The sequence below is a fragment of the Furipterus horrens genome, unplaced genomic scaffold, assembly GCF_987537825.1.
Source record: "Furipterus horrens unplaced genomic scaffold, mFurHor1.1.pri manual_scaffold_12, whole genome shotgun sequence".
Lineage (NCBI taxonomy): Eukaryota > Metazoa > Chordata > Mammalia > Chiroptera > Furipteridae > Furipterus > Furipterus horrens.
This window is the reverse complement of record NW_028327182.1, coordinates 88,391,720-88,402,199: the sequence shown is the minus strand read 5'-3', so window position 1 is coordinate 88,402,199 and position 10,480 is coordinate 88,391,720. Positions and strand designations below refer to the sequence as shown.

Genomic DNA, 10,480 nt, shown 5'->3' with positions numbered 1-10,480 from the left:
GAGCGCGAGAGGAGGGAGCCCGCGGGCGAGCGGAGAGCCGGTGCCGAGGTACCGCCGCGCGCGTCTTCCAAGTTTCTCCGGGGCGCAGTCCACTTGGAGGCCACCTGGCCTTGGCCTCCAGCCGCAGGGCGCAGCCCGGGGCCGTGTGGAAGGGGCGGCAGCAGGCGAGGGGGCCGAGGCGGCAGAGCTTTTCTATTTACAAGTTTCCCGAACTCCCCGCCCTCGCTCCGCCCCGCGGCGGCCCGAGACGCGTGGGGGCGGGGGGAGGCTGGGGCGCCTAGGACTCCGGGATCCCTCCCCGCGGCAGCCACCGCCGCCGGCGTGCGAGTGGGGGTGGGGACGACCCGTGTGATCCCAGGTGCAGACGCTGCCCCGCGGGCACCAGTGCACCGCAGGCCGCCCGGGGGACCTGGAGCGCCTCCGCCGGGCGTCCGGAGCGCTCTTGGGCTCGGAATGCAGGTCTCCTTCCCCCTGCGTCTGGCTCCCGGGAGAGCTCGGGGTTGGATCCGAGGCACTGGGGTAAGTGCGGAGTGGGGTCGATTCTTGTCGCCCAGCCGGTCCGCGGCGCGGATCGCGAGCGACAGGGGGAGAGGACGCGGTGAGCGCCCCCGTCCTAAGGTGCAGCACTAGCCTGGGGGGCGGGGGCGGGTGTTCTAGGGGCTCGTGAGCCAAAGTTGGGGGAGAAGGAGGGAGACAGCCCTGGCGGAGCGGAGGCTGCAGAGAGCAGGTCTCACGTGGGCACAGCGCAGCTCGTGCGGAAGGGACGGATGCGGACCTCGTAGCTGTCACCTTGAAAGTGACCGAAGGGGGTTACTGTAGACTCAGTTGAGCAGACTGACAAGCAAGTACCCTCAGCCGGAAGCCGCCCACCAGACACTCGACCCGCCAGGGCCCAGCCGTCCCAGGTCTCTCGCCGGGCGGTTTGCTTGGGCCCATTCTCAGCATAAGTAATCGGGGCTGAAAATGGCATTAATGGGGTGGCTGCAGCTCCCAGGGGTCCCTCGCCCAGTGCCTTACTACTTCCTGCGGCTCCCTGTGCTTCTCTGGCGCGCTGGAAAAATCCACCCCTAAGGTCACCTGGTTGGGCTACTCTATAATAATTAGTGGATTTATGTATTTACTTGCCTTAAACGAATCTTGTTTTCTTTTAAAGACGTAGTCTTTTCTGTCATTTGTTGATTTTTTTTTGACTCGGATTAATTTATTTTGGAGTAAAAATGGAGAGATTAATTCATTTAGCCTGCATATAGTTTCACATGCTCACTATTAATGCTGTTTATTTTAAGTAGTCAGTGTACTAATAAAGGAAATCCAGTGTGTTTTGTTTTGTTTCAACAAAATCAAAAGTCTTAGGCAAAACGAGGGCGGGGAAGAAAGCGTTCATGTTTTGCCAGGTGATGGGAATTCAGTCATCATGGGGCTAAATCCTCAGTCCTGGGCTGGAGGGTGGGCTTGGAGATACTGGTCTTCCTCCTTACCTTCCTCTTTCCCTTCTTTCCTGGGGGGCGGGGGGTTGAGTCGGGGCATGAGAGTCACTGCTTCCTGGGAACCTAGGACTTCCTTAAGGAGCGTAAATAACCCCAGATAACAGTGTTTGGTTAACACTCAGAAGAATCGCATAGTTGGGATTGCCATTTCTGTAGACTTCTTTTTCAGGGATAATTAGGACAGGAAATGATAGACAATTTAAAAGGAAACAATGATGCCCTATTTGTATAGTGCTTTATAATGTATAATGTGCTTTCATGATTTTTTTTTAAGTACAATATTCCATAAGGAACGTTGTACAAAGAAATGATTGAAAACTACTTACCGGGGAGTGGAATTTAGTTTAAAATAATGTATAGTTAGTTATTTACCTCACACCAACTTTTTTACCCATTCTTTTCAATCACTCTAGTGTGGAGCAAATAGTTCTTGTAGAGGATCTGCAACTTTTAATTACATACCAATAATTGAAGGTTACAATTTTGGAGTATATCATAGGACTGTAAAATTATAACTAGATTACTTTGGTTATTTCTTGGAAACAAAACTGCAGTTATTAGACTTAAATACTTAAAAAGCATTTCACTTACTAGCCCTGTTCTGTTGGTCATATTTGTTATGATTTCAAAAGTGGTACATGCTTGCTGCATAAAAATTGGTAGATTCAGAAGAAGTATATGATTAAATAATTCCATTATGCAAAGATAATCACAATTAATATTTTATTAATTGTTATTATATAACAAAAAGATTTATTTTTTTACAATGATGTAGCTTGTACAGATTTACTGTTGTGTGCTGATTTTTCTTTTTATTTTACTGCTTAACACAGCATGAAAAAGTTCCCATGTTATTAGAGTTCTTCAATAATCTTATTTTAGTAGCTACATAATATTATCTAGATTTAACAATTTATTTAATCATTTCCTTATAGCCAAACTTTTAACTTATTTCCTATTACTATTATTAAATATATACTCTTTATAAAACTTTACAAAGCATAGGTCCTTGGATGGAGTCCTCCAAATATAGTTGATAGTTCAAAGATCCCTTGATACAGATTGATCACATGCTTTCCAAAACATGTTATACCAAAGCATGCGCCTACCAGCTCCCTATGAGAGTACCTGTGTTACTATATTCTTGTTAATACCGGGAAGAATCCTTAAAGGAAAAATAATTCTTGCTAGCTTTGTAGGTAAACGGTGCTATCTCGATATTTAAATTTCCATTTCTTGGATTATGAATAACGTTGAACATAAAAAATCTAGTTATTTTCCATTTTTCTTCCCTTTTAATTGAATGTTGTATGAAAATTTTTCTCCTGGGGTATTAGTATTTTTCTATCAATTTGTAAGAGCCTTTTATGGGTTGCTAATGAAGTTTTGCTGTTCATATTGAAGATATTTTTCCCATTTTTGTCTTCGCTTATAAAGACACTTAGCACATATTCATAGTGGTTTTGACTTATAAAAGTCCTACATTTTAATGTAGCCAACTTTGTTGAGTTTCTCAAAAGTGTTTAACACTTCTGAAACATAGCTTAAGACTATATGTGACGTTGGAAGAAGATGACTTTCAAAAGAATCCCCCGCCCCCCCCAGAAAAAAATAAATTCTGGATTAGATTCTTTTCAAATCCATTCTAAAAACCTGCATGTCCTGGAGAAGAAACTGTTACAAGACAGATTGTGTATGTTGATGAGAAATAATGGCGCATGGTATACTATTAGGAACAACATTCTTCCAAATAAGAACAGAAAGTTATAAATTCCAGAGAATGAAAGTCTTTCAGACCTGTTGTTCTGTGATTATGTGAACTAGACTCACAGTCCATTTATTTTTAATGGTTCACCTGTAGTAGTATTTTGCCAGAATTCTTTTTATAGTCATTCTTGTAGTTTATCCTGAATTGTTGACATGAGTCTGTCCTGATGTCTAGTTGGATGGATACAGAGCTTATAAACTTTCCAAGATTGGTTTCTAATACTGCTCATAGATTAAACTATTTATTTGAAGGAGGGGACAAGCCTTCTTGATTTCCCAAATTTGAGTTATCTTTCCATACTAGGGAAGCTGAAGTAGACCCTGAGGGCTTGTGAAGGCCTCCCCGAGAGCGCTCTCCATCAGAGCAGGAGACCTTCCTTTCCCTCTTCATCTCTTAGAGGCTCAGCATAAGCCAGGGGGCCAACTGTAGGCAGGAAGGGTGAGGTCAGTGTGTGGTTGGTGTGTGTGTTCGGGGACACTTAGAATTGGGCCCAGACTCTCTCTCTCGAGGCAGTGCAGGTGACCGCCAGCACTTAGCTGACAGGTGCTTGGGCAGTGGTGGCTTAAGGCCTTCAGAGGAGTAAGTGACTGAGGATGAGTGGCCCCATCCTGTTTTTTTTTTTTTTCTTCAAGAAAAAAGAGGGATTAGATGATACTGTATGACCTCAGCCGATCTGAAATCTGGTTCAGAAAAGCCACCTTTGATCAGTCCTTTTTCCTTAGTTTAGGGCAGTCTGGTATAACCAGGAACTGAGTTTGCCTGTCCTGTCAACTACTACTTCTAAAAATTTATTTCTAAACCAAGTGATATAAAACATTGCCCTGATGATATTTCTTAAAGGGACGTCAATAATCTTTGAAATAAGCAGTTATTACTTTTATATGGGCGGTTATCCATAATATTAATGCGTGACATTTTCTTGTTCACTTGGTTCAAGATAAAAAAGATTTTTCCACTTTGGGGATGACAGATTTGGGGACTAATCCTTACTATGTAGATAGATACAATAAAACTTCACTTCCATACGCTGTAACCTAATTTGCTCTCTGTGATTGCCCTGATGGCTAACTTTTATACAGTCAAGGAAGAAATAGTTTGTTCAACAAACTTAGAGTGTAAATGAAGTTCCATCTAGGGGTGTTTTACTTAAGCAAATAGCTTGAAGCGCTTAAGAGTACATATTTGCTTCGATTCCGAAACCTTTTGTTCTTAGAGCTAGTAGATTTCCCGTGGCCTTCAGTTTAAAACCCCCCTATTGAAAAGAAATAAAAATGTATTTACTTATAGATAAATTGTTTTTAAGTCTCACTAATAGACCCAGATCTAAATTAATGAATATTCTTGTGTGCCCATTACTTACCTAGAGGCCTTATTTCATTTTGAAGTCGTAAAGCTAAAAGAGAGTGTTCAAGTCTCCTCCAGTTTCTCTTGAGGAAAGGTGGGCTTTTTAGTGGGGTTGAATGGATTCACTTGGAGCAGTGAAAGAAGATGAGGAGCAAGAGCAGGTTATACGTTACTCACACCAGATGGGATCACTAGGAAATGACTTCCAGTGATTGTGCTTTTGTCTGAAATAGTACTGATTTCATGTTTCAGTAAGAGTGGTGCTGAGCAGGAGGGCAGGCCTGGCCAGCCTCCCGCTGGGTTCCCACAGCAAGAGGAAGGCGGGAGAAAACAGATGGGGAATGGGGGAAACAGGGAGGTGTCATGGAAGGTAGGGCGGAAGACCATGAAATTACCTTATTCTTTTAAGTATAATGCTTTTAAATAATTGTACCGTGTCTGTTTATATTTAAGCTCAATGCAAAGAAAGGTAAATTAGTGTTACGTTTTGAGGGCCGAGCAGTCATAATTACCTCTACAATTAACTAAAATATTTTAGGACATTTTGAGTCCTAAATTGTCATTGAGAAAAAGAATTCCCTCTGGGAGAGAGTCACACTCATCAGAAAAGCAGGAAGGAGAGGTGTGAAAATACACTCTTGTGTAAGTAAACATATAGCTCAACTAATGTTTGTGGCAATGTTCATTGAGTCTTGACTGTTGGGTTCGCATGCTTCTATACTTTCTCTGGATTGGAAACTTGGTAATATTTAACTCCGGCATTTACTTACATACCGGTTCTGAAGGAAAAGTCAATATTTCTTCACCTTATTTCAGATAAGCAGTCCTGTGTCTAGCAGCGTTCAGTGACAAATGAGAAGTTCTCTCTTATGTTTATCTCATAGATAGTTTTGATGACTGCTGACAATGACATCAAGTTGAGACTGCATGCCCTTTTAAAACACAGGTCACTTGGTTAGCTTCTGGAATGAAAAGAGAAGCCAGTGTAGATTATAAGCCGTCTAAGAGATGACACTCAAACATGGGCTCACCCCTTCCCCCAACCTCTGTGTCGAGTGGGTTGCATTGTACTTACCAGAATAACTACTGGTTAAGTCCCTTTGTACTATAAAAAGTCTATATTTTATTATATGTTAAACCACTGCACCATAGTCATGTCATTTAGGCAAATTATAGAATTGAACCATACTTGCACATTTCTACTAAGCTAACCCAATAGACTATAAAACCAGGGAGGATTGCGGAAGTCCTACTTGCTGGTGAGAGAGCTGGAGAAGCAGGAATGGGTTACAAAAATAAAATTTTCTAAGAAAAAGTCACTTGTTTTATTAGATCCTCAACCTAGACCCTTTATGTAGAACCAAGTATGGATGGGGTATAGTTAGGATCGTTTTCATCTTAAATGGTAAATAGAAGGCATGAGTGGACATCCTTGCTCTTAGAATCTCACGTTTGATTGTCATGAGTCTCAGACCATGTATGGAGCACTTTCTGTGGGCTAAACACTGTGCAAAGTGGAATGGCTGAGATATGGAGAAGAAATTGGCCCCAGTTCTCAGGGGTATCTGTCAGAAAAGCCTCAAGCATTGTGAGAACTGCAGTTTTGAAATTTTAGTTGGTGTTCAGGTTGCTAGAAATATTCCCCCAAGTTAACATGGTGCCATACGCTGGGGGTTCTGCCTGCCGCCTTGACCACATTTTTGTAAACCCGAGGCTGTTTTGACGTTTTTGGTTATATAAAGACTTGTGATCTTTGATCTCTTTTTCTCTCTTCCTTCTCACCAGGGGTTAAGAGGCAAGGTACTTAGCACCGCAGTTTCATTACTTTCTCTGGATAATCTTTTTAGTGACCTTTTCCAATATCTTTTTGCTACACCTTCTCTGTTCTGTGAGAATAAGGATCCACACCTTACAATGCTGGGTACATCTGCACTTTTAGAATTATTTGTACCAGCTGTAGCCTGGAATAAATTATCAAGAGCTCTGGTGACATGGAGTTTGAAATCCTTCCTTTAGTCAGTCACAACTACTAGAAGGTGTTTTAAGCCAGAGGCGTTAGTGTCCTTATTGCTTTCCTTGACTTTGTCCTCTTTGTCCTTCTTGTCCTCTCCTGGTGCCCTGTCCCCTCATCCACTGTGGTGTACACAGCAAGCAGAGAGAGGAAGACAGCTTAGCCTCTGCAAGCTGGTGCATTAGTAGTTAGGCTAACGTACAGCTGGAACGTGTAAGTAAGGTGCCTCTTCCTTCTGAGTGACAATTGTGTTTTCAATAAAGTACAGCAGTCCCTCTCTATATTGCGGTTCACTTTCTCACAGCCTCACTGTATCGCGGGATTTTCAAAAATATTATATTTAATGATTTATTGCGGATTTTTCACTTTATCGCGGGATTTTGCGGTACTGCACAGTAAATACTAAAATAAATGTAAGGTTCCTACTTCACGGATTTTCACCTATCGCGGGGGGTCTAGAACGTAATACCCACGATAAGCGAGGGATCACTGTACCATGCCCACATGCAAATACTTGTGCAGAGTTAATTTCACGTGTGAGAATTCACGATGTTCTCCATTTATGCAGTCACAAGTTGACAGTTGCTCATGAATGGGGACTTGGGCTGTTTCTTGTTTAGAGAAATATGTATTTACATTTTAAAGAGGAATTCAGATGAATTTTCAGTCTGGGGTTGTTCTTTCTCTTATTACGTTAATAAGATTTGTATTTCACGGTGGTGTTGCATTTCTGGAATACTTTTTGATGGTCCACTAGAATTGCCGGTTATTGAATTTGTTTTCATACTCTCAAGTATGGAATATTTTGTTTAATGCTTAAAAATTTCTGATGTTGCTTTATGGAGATGTTTATGCCAACTCTGCAGAGGGATTTAATAATTCATTTTTATTCTGAGATAAGAAGAGTGAGTCTAGTCAATGAGAAGGGAATGGAGATAGGAAAAATCCTGCATTCTCTTTTTATAAAAAACCGTAAATGATTTTATATTATAGATATGACTAGTATAGTAGAAAATGTTAGTTATCTCTTGTTTAAAATTTATAACCTTATAGGTACATAGTCAAATGAAAATTATTTTCTACTTATATTGTATAAATAGAAGCATACAGGGCACAGTATTGCTTTTTTCCTCCTGTTTTTTTAAATTAAAATTGGAATAGTAAAACAAATAGAGGCATGTCAGCATTTTGCTAGATTTTGCTCACCCTAATGACCGTTAGGAAACCTTGGAGACCCACTTGGTTATAGAACTGGAAAGAATGTTACTGGTATCCAGAACATTTGGTACAGGAGTGTGCACAGACTTCTAAGTTAGACCCAGGTGGGTTCCTGTGTCAGATCTTCTCTGTTAGGACATGTGATTTTGGGTAAGTTACATCATTGTCTTTGCACAGCTGACCTCATTGGGACAGCGGGCATGATACCTCTTCCCTGGGGTTATTCTACCACGGTGTCAGGCAACCAGAAGATAGTGAGTAAATGCTAATAACCTTCCTCTGTTTCTTGTTTTAAACCTCTTCTGATTCATGGATAGGAAGTTTCATTTAAATTCCTCCACTCACCTTTGGTGGAGGGGTTGCTTGGACCTGCACAGGAGCCTGGAATTTCATAACCTCCCCCATTCCTGAAAAAGAGTTGGTGTGTACCAGTAACAGTTGAGATGATTTATTCTTAGACTCCATCTTTGTAACCTCTTAGTTTTCTTGAGGGTTTGAGTTTTTAGTGAGCTGTTACATTTGAGCTGCATTTTTAAAAATAAATCAGAGCAGATCCTTTCATTTTTGCTTAGGTCTGTAAGTTATGTTGCTGGTTTGCTATCAGCACATTTAAAAGCACTTAGAGTTGAGTCATCGCTTTGAACCAATAAAACCTTGTGGATTTTAAAGTACCGCCATCCACTGCTCTAGTTTTTAGCCTGTGGCTTAGCCCAACGGCATTTTTATGTAAGAGTTTCGGCTGTAAGATGTTCCTATTTCATATATTTCAATACTGAGGCAATTCTGAATTTTCATTCTTTAATCAAAGTGAAATAATAACTGCATATGTTTTTGGAAAGTGCCTCGTAAATATGACATTCAGGCCATTTTCATTCAGTGAACACATGAATCCCGCGAGGCTTGCAGGGCAGGTGTGCGAGCCCCGTTTTATGCCTCAGGGAAGTGGGGACTGAAACTACTTGGGTAGATGCTCTGTATTATGATTAAGGAATGGAACTAGGACAGGGACCAGGTCTCCCTTTCCTCCTGGTCCATTCCCCACACCCAGTGTGATGCTGTTACTGGACAGCTTTTAATTCCATAAGAAGTAATACATTGCTGTTGCTAGAGTTTTCTTCACTTTGGTGCAGACATGGGCTCAAAGGCATGCACTCGTTTGGATATGTAACATGTCAGATGACATAGCTTAGATTTATGACCTGTCGTTTTCCCACAATCTAACCACAACATAAAACAATGTTAAATCTTATAAGCCATTAAATTACTAGCCTAAATTGAAAATTGACTGCTACATATCATTACAATGTTACATTACATTTCTATGTGAGTTTATAGTTTTCATACATTTTTCAAGAACCAAATAAAATTTTATCAGAATAATCATTTGAATCTTTCAATTGCACAATAATACCTTAGAAAATGTACCTGTTTTACAGATAGCAATCCAAGATCATGTATGTTGAATAGGGACTAATATTGACTTTTTTGAAAGACTTTGTTTAATAGAAATTTTGCATCCTGTTTCCTTATTTTAAGCTGCATGGAGGGAGGTAATTCTTGGATGAGTGGAGCTAATCCCAGGCAGAGATTTAACTAGGAGACGTGGCCTGGTGTCAGTCAGAACTGGGAAGAGAGCGTGCCATACAAGTACAGCTTTACCCTGGATAGTCACGGTTTCTAGCCTGAAGGTCAACAGTTCTTGATTCCCAAAGTGACTTCTAAGGAATGCACAGTGTTAGAACTTGAAAAGTCCCTTTACAAAGGTTGGCTGTTCTTTGGGGCTGTTCCTGCAAGTTAGAGGGAAACATACATTGACCTCTGTTAAGGAACTTTTATTTACCAGTGGAAAGACTAACACAGGTAATCATTTTCAAGTAAAGGGTACAGGAAGTTGGCGTTCAGTGAAGGTTGGGAGATACAGTGTGAAGTGCTTGCCAACTTGCGTAACTGCACACACACACACACGCCCACGCCCACGCCCACGACGTTTTTCGTTTGGCCTGGACACGATTCAAATGGAAAATTATTTCCTTTTAGCCAAGTGGACTTTGGAGAGATATGGAAACTGCCTGGAAGGTTCTAAACAAGGAACTGTTCATAGTCATTTAACATTTTCATGAAAAGGTTTCATTTAGCTTTATCCTCGGCCCTGCACACCCGGTCTAACCCTTTTCCCCAGGACCACCTGTGCTGCCTTTTGGGCAATGTCTTTAACTAGCTGTATATAACTTAGAAACAAACAGAATGTAAAGTCTTTACATCACTTTTTTTTTTTTTTTTTTTTTTTAACACAACTGTACAGTCCTTGACGGTGGCCCTTTAGGTGCTGCATGTAAGTGGTGGTTTGGTTTTAGTTCTCTACGTTTATGAGGACAGTCCGTTCTGTATCAGCTCAGTACAATCCTGGAACTTCGTCTTATTATTTTGACTTGCATACTTTTTACTGATCTTCATCAAAAAGCTTAGTCTTTGATGAAATCCTGAAAATTATCTACAATATGATGTAATAGCCATAAGAGCAAGAATTTTTGTTCATCTCTATCAGGAGTACATAGAATAGTGTTTCATGTTTAGTTGCTCAAAAATATATATTGTATTGAAGGAATGCTGCCTTAGAGAGTATTTTAGGTTCTCAGGCCTATTGGTTTAGGA

At 41.1% G+C, this 10,480-nt stretch overlaps 1 protein-coding gene across 2 annotated transcripts in view; it reads left to right on the top strand.

The window, feature by feature from the left end:
• Positions 1–310: 310 nt before the first annotated feature.
• MTUS1 (microtubule associated scaffold protein 1) overlaps positions 311–10,480 on the top strand; it is a 128,911-nt gene continuing 118,741 nt past the window's right edge. For both annotated transcript variants that reach the window (XM_090258728.1, XM_090258727.1), the window contains exon 1: positions 311–519. The gene's annotated coding sequence lies outside the window, so the exon portion shown is untranslated. The remainder of the gene's footprint in view (positions 520–10,480) is intronic.